At 37.2% G+C, this 17960-nt stretch overlaps 1 long non-coding RNA gene across 1 annotated transcript; it reads left to right on the plus strand.

Annotated features, from left to right (window-relative positions):
* The first annotated feature begins 9718 nt into the window (after window positions 1-9718).
* Window positions 9719-10668, plus strand: LOC110888237. Its single transcript, XR_004886923.1, has 4 exons — window positions 9719-9952; window positions 10033-10092; window positions 10323-10467; window positions 10538-10668. It is a non-coding gene; the product is annotated as an uncharacterized LOC110888237 (long non-coding RNA).
* The last annotated feature ends 7292 nt before the right edge of the window (window positions 10669-17960 follow it).

Raw genomic sequence — 17960 nt, forward strand, 5'->3', positions numbered from 1 at the left:
TATTGCTTTGTTTTTCTAAAACGCAATGCACCAAAAACACAAAGAAATATCTTATTTGTAAAACGCAATGGCCAGAAAGCACAAAGAAATGTCTTATTTCTAAAACGCAATAGCCTAAAAACACAAAAAAAGTGAACTTTCTAAAAAGCAATGGACTGAAAACACATAAAAATGTCTTTTACCTAAAATGCAATGCACTAAAAACACAAACAAATGTCTTATTCCTAAAACGCAATAGCTAGAAAACACTTAAAATGTCTATTTTCTAAAACGCAATGGACTGAAAACACATAAAAAAGTGTTTTACCTAAAACGTAATGCACCATAATCACAAAGAAATGTCTTATTTATAAAACGCAATGGCCAGAAAACACTTAAAAATGTCTCATTTCTAAAACGCAATGGCCTAAAAAAACAAAAGAAGGTGTTATCTCTAAAGCGCAATGGATTGAAAACACCTAAAAATGTGTTTTACCTAAAGCGCAATGACTAAAAACACTTCAAAAATGTGTTTTTCTAAAACGCAATGACTAAAAACACTTCAGAAATGTGTTTTCTAAAACGCAATGGCCAGAAAACACATAAAAATGCCTTAGTTCTAAAATGCAATGGCCTAAAAACAACAAAGAAAGTGTTCTCTCAAAAAGGCATTGAACCAGGACAATAGTTTTGTCTGTGAATTGTCTGAACCAGGAAGTAGAAGATCAAAAACAAATTGTCTAAACCAGCCAGGGGCTCTGCCCCTTAGACCCCGCCAGGGGCTGCCGCCCCTTGGACCCTGCTACCAGGGGCGCTGACCCCGGACCCCGCCAAGATCGTAAAACGCAATGACTAAATCAAAAACCCAGATCGTAAAAATGAAATTCAAGAATTTCTTACATGGATCGAAGCCGATTTGTTCAACGATTGACGAAATTGAATGATAGAAACACTTATCAGCGATCGAATCGAACGGATCGAGTGATCATCCTCAAAATCACGGGAAAAAACGAGATTTTGAATGAAATTAAAATGGGTTTTCTTAAAAAAAAGGCTGAAGAACACGTTGATCCGGTGTTTGAATCATTGATTGATAATGAAAATCGCACTATAATGTAGTGATTATTGAGATAGTAAGTGAAGAAAAGGTTGAAGATGGTGGGTTTTGAAAATGGTGGGTTTTGAAGTTACTGGGGAGAAAAAGGAAGAAGAAAGGATAGGATTGACTATAATACCATTTCTCTTTAAATTTTGACACATGTCATAATCCTATTGTTTCCTATCCTTCCTAGCCAAAATTAATAATAATAATAAGAGTTAAATGCCATTTTAGTCCATGTGGTTTGGGCCATTTTGCCAGTTTAGTCCAAAGGTTTCATTTTTAACCTGTGGGACCAAAAAAGTTTCACAATTGCCATTTTAGTCCACTAGGTTAACTTCATCCATTTTTTCTGTTAACGAGAAGGCCAATTCGGTCGTTTTATAAGGTTGAATTGTCCTTTTAGTTAACAGAATTACATACAAAATGACCGAATTGGCCTTCTCGTTAATAGAAAAAATGGATGAAGTTAACCAAGTGAACTAAAATGGCAACTATGAAACCTTTTTGGACCCACATGTTAAAAATGAAACATTTGGACTAAACTGGCAAAATGGCCCAAACCATAGGGACTAAAATGGCATTTAACTCTAATAATAATAATAATAATAATAATAATAATAATAATAATAATAATAATAATAATAATAATAATAATAATAATAAGAATAATAATAATAGTAATAATAATAGTAATAATAATAATAATATTAAGAGTTAAATGCTCGGATAGTCTCCGTTGTTTGGCCATTTTTCACCTTTAGTCCCTAACTTTCTAAAATTACACCTATAGTTCCCAAGTATTTGAATTTTGTTCCCGAATAGTCACTAGCGTGGATGGTATTAGTTTTTGGTGTTAGGTGTGTGTGAAATAACAGAACTACGTTTATTGTCTAATTAATAACTAAAAGGTTAAAAGAAATATAATTAATATTTTACAATTTATATGGCCACCCATTTCATCTTCCTCACTCCACACGCCATCTCCACCTTCAACGACCACCACCATCTACCCCCCCCCCCCACTTCACCGTAACCACTACTACCACAACCATCCCTGACACAACCACCACTGCCGCCATCATCACCGGTTAAAGGTTAGAATGAGTACCTCTTCGTCTTTAATGTTTCACTTTTTCTTCTTTTGGTGGTTCTACGAGTTATTATAGACATTCAAACTATGCTGAAGGCTATTTTTGAGTTATCGGTCGCAAAATTAGGTATTCAGATAGTAGACTTTTGATTCTGGAATGGAGGAGTATATATAAGTTCTGGATTTATATGTGTGTCAACGTATGTCAGCGGTGGAGTACCGGTCAATCCTTAAGTACCGTTTGATGATCTCCATGTTCCCGAATGATGAAACTTGCCCAGTCTGCCGTAAAGCATGGCTGGATAAATATGGAGAGCATGCGTTACAGTGTAGAGAGTTGCCGGGGTTTAAGTATCGCCATGACTTTGTTCGAGACGCGTTAATGGATATTCTCAGACGAGCAGGGATCACGGCAAAGAAAGAGGCGCCGGTTAATTTTCTTACAGACCCGTCGGAGGGGAGATCCACCCTACGTCCGGCTGACGTGTTAGTTTTTGGTTGGGAGGGCGGGAAACATGCTTGTGTCAATCTCACAGGTGTATCCCCCCTAGTCGGGTTCCGGGAAAATGGGTTTGTGGCGGTGCAAGCGGTACTGAAAGCAGAGTCGAAGAAGGTGGAAAAGCACGTGAAAGCTTGTGAGGATAATCAACATGCCTATGTCCCCCTTACATTTGACACGTTCGGCTCCTTGGCGCCAGAGGCAGTTCGGTTCTTGTCTAGAGTTCAGCGTGTGATCCACAACAACTTTTCGACCCCTCGGGGGCGAGGCTTTGTTTTTAGTAGATTAGGACTTTCTATTCGGAAAGGGATGGCGGCGAAATTTGTTGCTCGTCTACCTGCTATCCTTATGTAATTTACCCTGATGATTGGAATGAAAATAGCGGATTTGTTAAAAAAAATTAATATAAATAAACATCTGTGCTTGTCTGTTATTGATATGCATCATTTGGAACTGCTAGTTTCATAAGTAAACGAAATGAATAAGTTATCTAATTCAAGCCTTTTTGAAAAATAAAACGATAATGAGATTGATGTGTACAAGCAGATAGAAATTTTGTTTTCTTTATCAATCACAATGGCCTGTTTATGTGGTTTTGCTGTTTTAGAAACGGATTTAAGCTATGGGCTTCATGACTTGTGAGATTGTGGCTCATACAGCGAAGCGTGTGCATGGGATTGACGGAGGAGGAATTCCGGTGAGTGTGGATGAGGCAGCAGTGAAGATGGTGGCGGTAGTGGTTGTGGTTGTGGTAGTGGTGGTTACAGTGAAGTGGGGGGGGGGGTAGATGGTGGTGGTGGTGGTGGTGTGGAGTGGGGAAGATGAAGTGGGTAAGGGTATTTTTGTCATTTCACACGCACCTAACACCAAAAACTAGCCCAGTTAAGCGTCAGGGACTATCTGGGAATGAAATTGAAAAAGTTGGAGACTATAGATGTAATTTTAGAAAGTTAGGGACTAAAAGTGAAAAATAAGCAAACTACATGGACTAAGCATTTTTCTCTAGATATAATAATAATAATAATAATAATAATAATAATAATAATAATAATAATAATAATAATAATAATAAAAAGAAAAGCCCACCAGACCCTTTTCTATTTATAGGGTTCATATGATGCCCTGCCGAATATTAGTACCTTGCATGAAAAGTTAGGGTTTGGAGGCCTTTCAGCGACTCGGTGTTGGGTTGGTTCCAGTCGCATATAACCATAAATTCTATATTGGTCAAGCACGTGCGGAATAAACATGGAATATGCTCCAGGAATATCACCAAGACCAAGTCCAAGCTTCTACTCCTGCAAAACAACATCATATTCAAAGCAAACAATCATTAGTATAAGGATCCTTATGATGATCTATGATCCTAATCCTGCAATACTTCTGAGGATCACTAAACCCAACAGCAATTGAGGATCACAAATCAGTGGAAAATCCTCCCCTAACAATTATTGAGATAGTAAGTGAAGAAAAGGTTGAAGATGGTGGGTTTTGAAAATTGTGAGTTTTGAAGTTACCGGGGAGAAGAAGAAAGAAGAAAGGATAGGATTGACTAAAATACCATTTCTCTTTAAATTTTGCCACATGTCATAATCCTATTGCTTCCTATCCTTCCTAGCCAAAATTAATAATAATAATAATAATTATAAGAGTTAAATGCTCGGATAGTCTCCGTTGTTTGGCCATTTTTCACCTTTAGTCCCTAACTTTCTAAAATTACACCTATAGTTCCCAAGTTTTTGAATTTCGTTCCTGGATAGTCCCTAGCGTGGATGGTATTAGTTTTTGGTGTTAGATGCGTGTAAAATAACAGAACTACGTTTATTGTCTAATTAATAACTAAAAGGTTAAAAGAAATATAATTAATATTTTACAATTTATATGGGACCCACCACCCATTTCATCTTCCCCACTCCACACGCCATCTCCAGCTTCAACCACCACCACCATCTACCCCCCCCCCCCACTTCACCATAACCACTACTGCCACAACCATCCCCGACACAACCACCACTACCGCCATCATCACCGGTTAAAGGTTAGAATGAGTTCCTCTTCGTCTTTAATGTTTCATTTTTTCTTCTTTTGGTGGTTCTACGAGTTATTATAGACATTCAAACTATGCTGAAGGCTATTTTTCATAAGTTATCAGTCGCAAAATTAGGTGTTCGGATAGTAGACTTTTGATTCTGGAATGGAGGAGTATATAGAAGTTCTGGATTTATATGTGTGTCAACGTATGTCAGCGGTGGAGTACCGGTCAATCCTTAAGTACCGTTTGATGATCTCCATGTTCCCAAATGATGAAACTTGCCCAGTCTGCCGTAAAGCATGCCTGGATAAATAAGGAGAGCATGCGTTACAATGTAGAGAATTGTCGGGGTTTAAGTATCGCCATGACTTTGTTCGAGACGCGTTAATGGATATTCTCAGACGAGCAGGGATCTCGGCAAAGAAAAAGGCACCGGTTAATTTTCTTACAGACCCGTCGAAGGGGAGATCTACCCTACGCCCGGCTGACGTGCTAGTTTTTGGTTGGGAGGGCGGGAAACATGCTTGTGTCGATCTCACAGGTGTATCCCTCCTAGTCGGGTTCCGGGAAAATGGGTTTGTGGCGGTGCAAGCGGTACTGAAAGCAGAGTCGAAGAAGGTAGAAAAGCACGCGAAAGCTTGTGAGGATAATCAACATGCCTATGTCCCCCTGGCGTTTGACACGTTCGGCTCCTTGGCGCCAGAGGCAGTTCGGTTCTTGTCTAGAGTTCAGCGTGTGGTCCACAACAACTTTTCGACCCCTCGGGGGCGAGGCTTTGTTTTTAGTAGATTAGGACTTTCTATTCGGAAAGGGATGGTGGCGCACTTTGTTGCTCGTCTACCTGCTATCCTTATGTAATTTGCCCTGATGATTGGAATGAAAATAGCAGATTTGTTAAAAAAAAAATTAATATAAATAAACATCTGTGCTTGTCTGTTATTGATATGCATCATTCGGAACTACTAGTTTCATAAGTAAACGAAATGAATAAGTTATCTAATTCAAGCCTTTTTGAAAAATAAAACGATAATGAGATTGATGTGTACAAGCAGATAAAAATTTTGTTTTCTTTATCAATCACAATGGCCTGTTTATGTGGTTTTGCTATTTTAGACATGAATTTAAGCTATGGGCTTCATGACTTGTGAGATTGTGGCTCATACAGCGAAGCGTGTGCAAGGGATTGATAGAGGAGGAATTCCGGTGAGTGTGGTTGAGGCAGCAGTGATGATGGCGGCGGTAGTGGTGGTTACAGTGAAGGGGGGGGGGGTAGATGGTGGTGGTGGTGGTGGTGTGGAGTGGGGAAGATGAAGTGGGTAAGGGTATTTTTGTCATTTCACACGCACCTAACACCAAAAAACTAACCCAGTTATGCGTCAAGGACTATCCGGGAATGAAATTGAAAAAGTTGAAAACTATAGATGTAATTTTAGAAAGTTGGGGAGTAAAAGTGAAAAAATGAGCAAACTACATGGACTAAGCATTTTTCTCTAGATATAATAATAATAATAATAATAATAATAATAATAATAATAATAATAATAATAATAATAATAATAATAATAATAATAATAATAAAAAGAAAAGCCCACCAGACCCTTTTCTATTTAGGGAAATTGGCCTGTAATAATCCCACCTAAACCTTATTGGCCATTAATAATCCCACCTCAGAATATTCCCCCCACCAGTCCCACCTTTCACATATTTTTCCTAAAATGGTCCCCCATTAAAAAAACTTAACGGAGTTAAGCTTTTTTCCAAATTACAAACAGATTTTTTAGGGATTTTGATTAGAATGACGATACGAGTCCATTGATGTAAAACTTGCCTCGAAACGATGCTCCAAACGATGAAAACGGCGCTTCAATTCGGGTGTTTAAATTTCCAATTAACCAAAATTAAGTCACTTGGAGCACAATTTCGAAGTAAGTTTTACATCAATGAACTCGTATCATCGTTCTGATCAAAAGCCCTAAAAAATCAGTTTGTAATTTGGAAAAAAGCTTAACTCCGTTAAGTTTTTTTAACGGGGGACCATTGTAGGAAAAATAGATGAAAGGTGGGACTGGTGGGGGGATATTCTGAGGTGCGATTATTAATGCCCAATAAGGTCTAGTGGAATTATTACATGCCAATTCCGCTTCTATTTATAGGGTTCATGTGATGCCCTGCCGAATATTAGTACCTTGCGTGAAAAGTTAGGGTTTGGAGGCCTTTCAGCGATTCGGTGTTGGGTTGGTTCCAGTCGCTCCTGAATCCATTCTGCAGATTACAGTCGTCAGTCAATCGCTCCATTCGGTTACTCAATCTGATTCCAATCGATTCGTTAAACTTTTGTTAATTTTCCTAATTTGCAGTGCCACTTCTTTTATCAGTTAAACCTTGATTAGGATTTGTTACATGGAATCATTCACCACCACTCGTGAAGTAACCCATCTTGAGACGGACATCCATAGGTTCAGAAAGGAGCATAAGGTAGACATTCACTCTCATGCATCCCTCACCTGAATTTCAACCCTAATTCATATTCATTTAGATAATCATTTTACGTTACATGCATGCATGCTTGATTTACAGGTTCCAGAAGGCATGGCCTTATCTGTACATTCATCTGAAGGATTTAAAGCCCGTTGGTAAATGTTTAACAACTACTACTCAATTTCTTATGCCATATTATCCAAAAACTTCTTTTCTTAACCAAGAGAAAAAATAAAGAAGAAGAAAGAAACCTGTGTTCCTTGAGGAAAAAAAAATAAAACTAGTTTTAATGGAAACTATGTTAACAACCTTACTCAAGTAAACAAAAACTAAATTGAAGGTACAAAGAACTGTCGAGCATGTGGCCGGAAAAACAACCATCTCCTGAAGAAGCTGCCAAACTTGTATTTGCGAGCCTAGAGAAAGTCAACCCACATTGGCTTCTCCTTAATGATCTTCTGGTTTGTTCTATACGACATTTGATGTATACTAATTAAAGCTTGCAAACCTGACCAGTCGGGCTGGGTAGTTGGGTTGATCTGAAAGTTACATTCATCTGGTTTCAAATTTTGTTTGGGTCTACATATTCACACACCCAATTGCCTATTTCCACACCCTTCAAGACGCCTCGTATAGACCTATACGAGGCGTATAACCTTTCTCAATTTCCAAGAGAATCTCTGATTATGTCATATTTTGTCTTATTTGCCTCCTATACGCCTCGTATAGGCCTATACTGGGCGTCTAGGCGAAAAAAGACTATTTAGCCCCTGATTTAGGCCTATACTGGGGGTAAATTTGTCTTCTCTTATATGCCTCGTATAGGCCTTGAAGGGTTTTTTTTTTTTTTTTTTTTTGTTTTTTTTTTTTTTAACAAACATTTTATATAATATTAATCGTTTTAGCAAACTTTCATACAAAAACAAGTTTTTTTATTTTAAATAATTAATATTAGGACCCCTCGTTGGTGTTTTTTTTTAGTTGAAAAATGGATGTTTTGGTAGGTTAATTTGATTGTTTTTTGAGGGTGGTGTTTTTTTGAGTTAAAAAATGGGTGTATACGAGGGGTCCAAAAGACCATTTTAGCCCTATACTGGGCGTCTATTTTTATTTTTTTTTTGTTTTCTCTTTTTAAATACCAATAACACTAATATTACGATATGATACGATACAATACAATACGATACTAGACTATTGGATAAGATACAACACTCGTATAGGACTATAGGTGTGGTTTTGGTCCCGTTTAGGCCTATAGGCTTATACAAGACCTATAGGGGACCTATACTACACTATCTGATACGATAGTATCGTATTGTATTGTATCGTATAGTATGGTATCGTATAGTGTATAGTATAAGTCTCATATAGGTCCCATATAGGTCTATACGAGACTTATACTACACTATACGACACAATACGATACGATACAATACTATAGGATATGATACAACGCCCGTATACGTCGATAGGCCTATACAAGACCTATAAGGGACCTATACGAGACCTATACTACACTATATGTTAACAACAATGTAATATTTTTACGATCGAATATTTTTAAAGGCCGATCTTGAAAACGGTAAAATATTTTTATAAAAAAATAAAACTTTTCTTAAAAAACAACTCAAATTACCCCACCAAAACACCCATTTTTTTACTCAAAAAACATAACCCTCAAAAAACAATCAAATTACCCTACCAAAATATCCATTTTTCAACCTAAAAAAAACCAACGAGGGGTCCTAATATTAATTATTTAAAATAAAAAAACTTGTTTTTGTATAAAAGTTTGCTAAAACGATTAATATTGTATAAAATGTTTGCTAAAAAAAAAAATAAAAAAAAAAAATAAAAAAAAACACCCTTTAAGACGCTCAGTATAGGTCTATACGAGGCATATAAGGGGCAAATGGTCATATATGAGGCCTATACGAAGGGTCCTATACGCCCAGTATAGGCCTATACGAGGCGTATTGAGGCAGTCAAACCAGAAGTGACATGAGTCAGACACTGATTTTGATGTAACCCTATACGCCTCGTATAGGCCTATACGAGGCCTATACGAGGCAAAGGGTGTCTAAATAGGCAGATAAGGTGTCTGGATAGTTTGAGCCTTTTGTTTTTATAAATACGGTTACACATTAGAATCTGCTAATCTGAAATAGTTATGTGTGTGTGTATATATATATATATTCCTAAAACAATTAACTCGATCAAAAACGGTCCAAGGATCAATGCCAACCGGAACCAGAAATATTAAAATAAATGTAACTTTTTTGCATTAGGAATGTAGTTTGGGTGATTTTTGACCAAGTGAGTTGCTTATATAAATCAATTTCTTTGTTTAAAGGATTTTTTACGCTATTACGGGCTTATTGAATATTACCCACTGTCAACAATCCGCCCATCGTGTGGTGAAGATGAGGATGCTACGGACACACCTGATGATTCACCTGAAGATTCGAAGTTTTGTTTCGAAACTCCACATGAAGATGAACTACTCTGGTTGAACACACTTCCTGTAAGAAGAAAATTTTGCAACTCTCAACTTTTTTACCAAATTTGATTTTTGATTAGTTTTGCAAATTAGGTGAGCAAGGACGAAGTAAAAGATGGGCGTTGTTTCACTGTGTTTGTTGAGGTTAAAAGATCCTATCTTTTACCTTCTGAAATACTATTGGTGAAATATAGGCTTCTCGACGCACGGGTCGAAGGAAACGAAAGTTTGGTAGAGGAATTGCTGCAAACATATGCTACACAAGACTATGCGTATTTACTCAATCCATGACTTATTTTAGTTTTTAAGTTTGTGTAAACCGTTTCTGAATCATACTTTCTACTTGTCACAGGTTAAAGAAAATCAATGATGATGAAGTTTTGACCAAAAAGTATGAGATCCAGCTAATAAGGTATTTCAACTAGATTTTGTTTCTCATATTTGTATTTCAACTAGAAAAATGTGTGTGTGGCTGTATATATACAGCCAGAGTTGATAAGGATTGTTTCGCAAGTAGTTGACACTGTTTTCGTTTTAAACTTATTTGTATCTCCTGTTAAGAATCTGGACTGTCTCGATACGAATGGTACAATGGAAGTAAAAAACACCACAATTCGGCTAACGCCATTTCCATGGAAACAGGGATTTACCAGGAACGCATGATGCAGCCGAGGCTAAGGAGCTTCTAGCACGGAAGGTCGATGGCAAGTGTTGGATAATTAAAGTCTTCTATATAGATGAGCAATTGCGTTGTGTTGGAAGCGTCCACTGCCCGAATTGTCGAGAGGTAATCCCATCCGGTGTATTAACAAACAAACAAATGTAACACAACTAATATGTAATACTCGATCATGCAGGAATTGTTTATGAAAGGATGTCCAAGTTGCTCGGAAATGGAAATGGAAATGGAAATGGAAATGTAACTCAGACCTGTAATGAGGTGGTAGAGAATTGGTGAATTCTTTAAGTTATGATAATAAGATCTCAAGTGAACCAACTTTGTACTCTCACTTTCTATTTTTATGTTGAAAGATCTTTAGTGTGACTTAGTCTAGATGGTATGAGAGAGGCTCATCCTTGTAGGATGACCCTCCACATAAGCGCCACGTCATAGTCCTTGAAGGATGCTCCTTCAAGAATATGAAACCAAGAAAATGGAGGATGTACCTGCCCCACCTAGTAATTAATTTATTTATTTTTTTAAAGATAAATCTATCTCCACTCTCATTTTTCCCCTATTTGTTGAAATTCTGCATTCAACCTGTTTGTTGAAATTCCCCAACCAACTTTCCCTTTTATTTAACAAATCTGTCAAAAATTTTCACTTTTGCATGATTCTGTTCAAGGGTCCCAACGTGGTTCCCTTCAATTTCATTTCAGTTAGATTATTATCACTCTCAAACCCTAGTTTCTCAACCCACATGAGAAATTGCACAACACAAAAAATTGAATCTTTCACTTTGGAAAGGGTTGCCGTCTTCAGTTGGGTGGTCGGAGATGTCAACGGCGGAAGCTTTAAATTAGATCAATTGGGTGGTCGGAGATGTCAACGGCGGCGACAGAGACTGGGAAGAAAGAGGAGGAGGTGAAGGGTGGGGAGTTTCAACGGCTAATTTTTTGTCATGTAGTGCCCGTCTTCAGTGTCCACACTCGACGTCTAGGACGACGACGCAAGCTTGGAAATGGGGTGGGGGGCATCGCCGGGCCTGGACGACTCCCATACCATCTAGCCTTATGTATATTATGTTTCTATTTATTAAATTTTGTTGCCTTTTTATTTGATCTAGGATTGGATTTCTTTGAACTTGGCTGGATTGATTTAGTGTTCGATTCGAAGTATTTTTTCTCTGATTGCTTGTTCTTCTAACCAGGGGCAGAACTAATGTTTTAATTGGGGTAACACGGGCTACGGCTCAACCTCGTATTTGTAGTGTATTTTTATCGGTTTTGTAGGTCCCCTAACCGTGCGGATCGTAACAGAATCGTCGATCTAACCTAGAGTGCGGAATCCCCTAGATCAGATTTCACAGAAAATGAGTAGAAACAGAAATCTCTATAAACCCGATCTTTATTGATTATCTTCAAACGATTACAATTAATCAAGATCCTAATTCGTCTAAGCCTTTTTCTTTCACGAATTCTCTCCAAGATGATTAAGGTGATTAGAAGATTAACCTAAACCCTAATGCTAAGCTTTGTTTATATAGGACAAAGCTTTGCATATGGGCTAGGTCTTGGGCAAGGCCCATTTCGCAAACCATCCCCCATATGTGGGTTTGGTTTGGCCCAATCACTCTTAATTAACTATTTCAAAGCTAAACCTGCTAACTGTTTATCGTTTTACTAATTACAAGATATCCAAAGACCAAATCTAAGTTGTTGTCACAAATATGCACCAACAAACTCCCCCTTGACAATAGCTCGCAAAGGTAACTTCAGTCTTCAGAATCTTCAAGTCTTTTGGTCTTTGGATAGCTTCAGCTTCAACAGCTTCTGTCAGCAACAGACTCCCCCTAAGCTGATGCATCCAATCACCAAATCTTCAAAACAGTAGCACTTGAGTAAACTCCAGTTCAGCATTTGAATAGCACTCTTCAAACTCTTCAACTTTGTCTGCAATGTAGAAAGAAGGTTCTACCATGCATCCAATCAAACTCTCATCTTCACAGCAACTTATCAGCAACAGACTGCTTCAATCCGTATACTATAAAACAAACATCTCGAGAAACTATAAGAATTTTTCAACAAAAGTTAAACAAATTATTATTATTCAAGAGATAGTTAAAATGTATCACAGATTAAGCACTTTCCAATCCAGCACCAACACGCACAAATTTTAAACAAACCCCTTATAACCTGCTTGATTTGAAAATTTTGAACCCACTTTCTAACACTGTCTCCCCCTATCAGTAACAACTCCTCCAAGAATAACAGTTTTCCGTACATTAAGAATTTTAACAGAAAAAGACACTATTTTTGTATTTTCTGAAAGCAAATAAATAATAAAAATCAAGAAACACTCTATTTTTGTGAGAATCACCGGTAAGAAGATCATATCAGCATAATCAAACTGTTTCACATCATTAGATAATTCTTTATTTAATTTTCGTGAAAAGCAGTTCAAGACGATTACCGGTATGTTTGTCCACTTAAACAAAATGCATGAACATTTCAAGTACCATTACCATATGATACGTTAAGGTAATTTTATTTCTGATATATTAGTGTGTCCCACTTCAGGATGTACCCCCGCGATCAAGGTATGCACAAAGATTCATCGTAGTAGGTGAGTATACTGAATTCATCCGTTTTGTTTTTCAACGTTTAGATAATTGGTGATCAGGTCAGTACTTCCGTGCAACAAAGAGACCAAAATATCTAACGAGGGCTAAGATAGATACCATTTTTGGTATGATTTATGTATTTTGCATATTTTGAATAACTCTCTAGGAGAGCGTCTTCATTTTCAAGGTTTTGGCATTTTTAGCTCTTTTAAGATTTCCTAGTTGTGCCTAGGTCAGCATGTATCTGGATGCAGCAGAAGGACAACCCTGATATCCCCAGATGAAATAACTGTATAAAGACCCAAAACTTTAGATTTTGGCAATCTATCAACGCAAGATTTAAGGTCATTAAACCATACACCACTGATGTGTTCCCCACTCATACTCAGTGCATTTAGGTTTATATGACTTTGGTAAGTTGATTATTTCATGCTTTTGCCTACTGGTACATCATATGATGAAGCTGCTATCAGTGGCGGAACCAGAACATTTCAACTGGGGGGTCGTAATAGAATTTTTTTTATAGTCGCTATATCAATATATGATGAAGCTGCTATCAGTGGCGGAACCAGAACATTTCAACTGGGGGGTCGTAATCAATAATTTATTCTTAAACTTTTTTTTATATTAGTGTAATTGTTATATAACGGATTTAACGACCCTTGTTGTTTTTTATCTTTTTTTAAAATGACTTTTTTTAAATCTAATTATCTTTGTAAAAGTATATCATTACATTATAGAAAAATAATATTAACTAAGTTATATTTGAAAAACAATAAAATTTTTGACAACATTTATATCAAGTGGAAATCGTATAGCAAATTAAACTATATGAATTAATAAACAAATGAAGATAACTTTGTATTATTTTTTATTAATGAAATAATGAACAATTTAAAGAAGAAAAATAAATGAAGTGGTGATGTGAGAGAATAGAGTCTTTAGCGTGTAGGGATATATAACTTTATGTACTAGTCTGTCTGAGCACAAATAATTAAATATTACTTTCTATTTATTTAATGTTTATTAACCTAAACATTACTTCTCCTTCTTTCTTTCTTTTGTATCTTCTCCTTCTTTCTTTCTTTCTTTTGTATCTATCCATCTTCAACAATAAAGCAGCATAGCTCGCCGGCGCCGGCCACCCAAAGCTTTATGAAGATGCTATTTTTACTCTTGTTTCTTCACTTTAACTGCACTACATACTACATTTTGAAGGGTCAAACCATAAAAATGCATCTCCGCCGGACATTCAGGTTAACTTGAAGCTTGGCTGCCGGAGGGTCAACGGACCCTCCTGACCCTCCTGTGGTTCCGCCCCTGGCTGCTATCACACTAAAGCAATTTAGTTCATTTTGAGTGTGACAGTCTAACTTGCTGATGTACTATCATTTCTTCTTTTTCACACAGTGAAAACTCATTTTTGATTTTCTATTTTTTTTATGTTTTTGATTTTTAAGAAAGCAGTAAACTATTTACAAAACTCCTATGAAAAACCAGTTATTCAGGATTCCTCATCCCGTTGAGTTCGACCAAGTGTTCAAAGCGAGCTCTATCAAAAGCTTTAGTGTAAAGATCAGCAAGGTAATCTAGTGTGTCGACTCGATGCAGTTCAATTAGTCGTTTTTCAGCACAATCCCGTATAAAGTGATGACGTATGTCAATATGTTTAGTTCTACTGTGCTTTACGGGATTGTTTGTGATTGAAATAGTGGCATTATTATCTATCATAATAGGAGTACGAGTGAAATCCAAACCGTAATCGCGCATCTGCTGTTGAATCCAGAGAACCTAAGAGCAACAGCTACCCGCAACAATATATTCAGCTTCACACATAGAAGTAGACACACAAGATTGCTTCTTGCATTGCCAAGACACAATCCTGCCTCCTAAGAACTGACAATGTCGCAACCCCCGATCCCTTATCTGTCCCGGGAACGGGCGGACGCGAGCTCAGAGTTTGGTGGTGTCAGCTTTATTAATTTGGCAGCGGAAATTACATCAGGATCGTAGTTAGGAAATGTTTATCAGAGTAAAACCACCATATTTAATATTGATAATCACATGGGCAAAACCCAAGTTTCTTATTACAATACATTTATAGGGATAAACCCTATTTTATTGAATTTAAAACATCGTTTATTAGGTAACTTTTATAGCCACATTTTCCCCAAGCCTTCAGTGCTCTCCAGCTGGCTTTTCACTAATTGGTTGTCACATTGTGTTACCTGTAACGCGTTTTAAAAACATTTGTCAGTCGGAAATACTGGTGAGAAATCCCACTTTAATTAAGAAAACACTTTACCAATTAAAACAGTATTGAGAGCGATCACATTGTTTATTTCTACACAATTACTCATTCAGTACTTGCCACTCGACCGGATCTATGGCTATGGTCAAGCTACCCATTGCCTCACTCGTTGTCCAATGGTAACGTATTGTCGTTCCCGGCTTACTACTACTCGTAGTAATAAATTTTGTATACAAAACCCTATAAGACCGGCAGTAATTGAAGAACTACAAAGACTCAATCACAGCTTAATCACATTGTAAAACAATTAAGGTTTTGTAAAATATTCCAAAAAGGTTAATGAAAAGAGGATAAACTCACATTGCTATCTTAGACTTCGCGTAAGGTTTCCTGGATATAATCTATAATTTATACAAATGTACATTGGTTAGTATTGTAACCCTTTGAAAAATATTAATGATACCCTCCCCGAGACGGCATTCCAACAACTACGTCGGGCAGAACCACGACAGTTGTTACGGAACCCTAAATCAATTGGGCATCGTAACTGTTACGAAACTGGGGTTATAATAGTTACAACGGAACAGAACCTCGCTAATTAGGGGGTATAATACCCGAGTATTATAACTTCTCTACAGAATTTGAGATTGAGAACAAATTGTGAGCGACTGAAAACGAAAGCTGATGCCTTCTATTTATAGTGCTGATACTAGACTTTCTCGTGGCCCGCGTAAAGGATCAGCAGGGCTTACGCGGCCCGTGTACTAGACCGGGTAGGGTTTAGCTGATCCGGGTCATCGCCTAGCTTAGCCACGATGTCGACACGTGTCGCCCTCTGGTGTCGCTACGTTAATGATCTCTCGCGGCCCGTGTAAACTTAAACGAGGTCTTACGCGGCCCGCTTGAACTAAAGAAATCAACGATATCAGGTTTAACCCTAATACCGCCCGCGTAAAAGTTTGGGGTGGGTCTACGCGGCCCGCCTCAGCTTAATATTTATTGTTTTTAATTTATTTTATATGTTATTATCTATTTCCGGCTTGGTTTTCACATACGGGGTGTAATATAAGACATATTGGGATATTTTAACATATAATAGGGTGTCTGAAAATATTATGAAAGTGTTGGTTTTTACCGAGGATTGTTACATTCTCCCCACCTTGTTTTAGAGCTCGTCCTCGAGATCTCTTGGAACAATTGTGGATGTTTTCGTTGCATTTCAGATTCAAGCTCCCATGTATACTCAGGTCCTCTTTTGGAGTCCCATTTAACTTTGACCAGAACTAATCTCTTGTGTTTGAGATTCTTGACTTTCCTGTCTTCAATTTGTAGAGGCCTTTCTACAAACTTGAGTTGTTCATTTACCTCTATATCCTTAAGAGGAACTATCAATGATTCATCAGCTAAACACTTTTTGAGATTAGATACATGAAATACATTATGTATTCCTGCCATTTCCTTTGGCAGTTGTAGCTGATAGGCTACAAGTCCTATTCTTCTAATAATCTCAAAAGGTCCAACATACATGGGACTTAGTTTTCCTCGTTTGATGAATCTTACCACTCCTTTCCAAGGAGAAACTTTCAACAATACTTTATCTCCTCCCTGAAATTCCAAAGGTTTGCGTCGGTTATCAGCATAGCTCTTCTGTCGATCACATGCTGCTTTCAGTCGTTCCTTGACTTGAATAATCTTATCAGTTGTTTTTTGCACTATCTCAGGTCCAGATAGTTGCTTTTCTCCAATTTATGCCCAACAGACTGGGGTTCGGCACTTACGTCCATAAAGTGCTTCGAAAGGTGCAGCATTGATACTTGTGTGATAACTGTTATTATAAGAAAATTCTATTAAAGGTAAGTGATCGTCCCAATTACCTCGGAAATCAATTACACAAGCTCTAAGCATGTCTTCCATTGTTTGGATTGTCCTTTCGCTTTGTCCGTCTGTTTGAGGATGATAAGCCGTGCTTAGATTTAACTTGGTTCCTATGGCCTTTTGGAAACTTGACCAAAAATGAGAGGTAAATCGGCTATCTCTATCAGAAATAATTGATAAAGGAATGCCATGTAAAGAAATAATTTCATTTACATACAATTTAGCTAATTGTTCCATACTAATTGTTTCTTTCATTGGTAGGAAATGAGCTGACTTGGTTAACCTATCTACAATCACCCAGATTGTATCATTTCCTTTCTTGGTTTTGGGTAATTTAGTAACAAAATCCATTGTTATCAATTCCCATTTCCAAACTGGTATTTCTAATTGTTGTAACAAACCTGAGGGTTTCTGGTGTTCAGCTTTGACTTGTGAGCAAGTTAAACATTTAGAAACATAGGCTGCTACATTCTTTTTCATTCCTATCCACCAGAAATTTTTCCTTAAATCCTGGTACATTTTATCATTTCCTGGATGCATTGTGTATTTAGACTTATGGGCTTCTTCTAATATGCGGTGACGTAAATTTCCTAATTTAGGTATCCACATTCTCTTTTCATGGAATCTCCAAATTTCATCTATTCCTTGTTTTAATTCTTTCAACATACCTTTTAATTTTTCAGAATCTTCCTTAATTACTGATTCTTGTGCTTCTCTAATCTGATCATTTAAATCTACTTGCAGATTTAACTTAAGAGAACGTACCCTTTTTGGCTTTTCATGATACTTTCGACTTAAATCATCTACTACTACATTAGCCTTTCCTGCATGATACTGAATATCACAATCATAATCACTAAGCATTTCCAT

The sequence above is a fragment of the Helianthus annuus genome, chromosome 2, assembly GCF_002127325.2.
Source record: "Helianthus annuus cultivar XRQ/B chromosome 2, HanXRQr2.0-SUNRISE, whole genome shotgun sequence".
In the NCBI taxonomy this organism is placed as follows: Eukaryota; Viridiplantae; Streptophyta; class Magnoliopsida; order Asterales; family Asteraceae; genus Helianthus; species Helianthus annuus.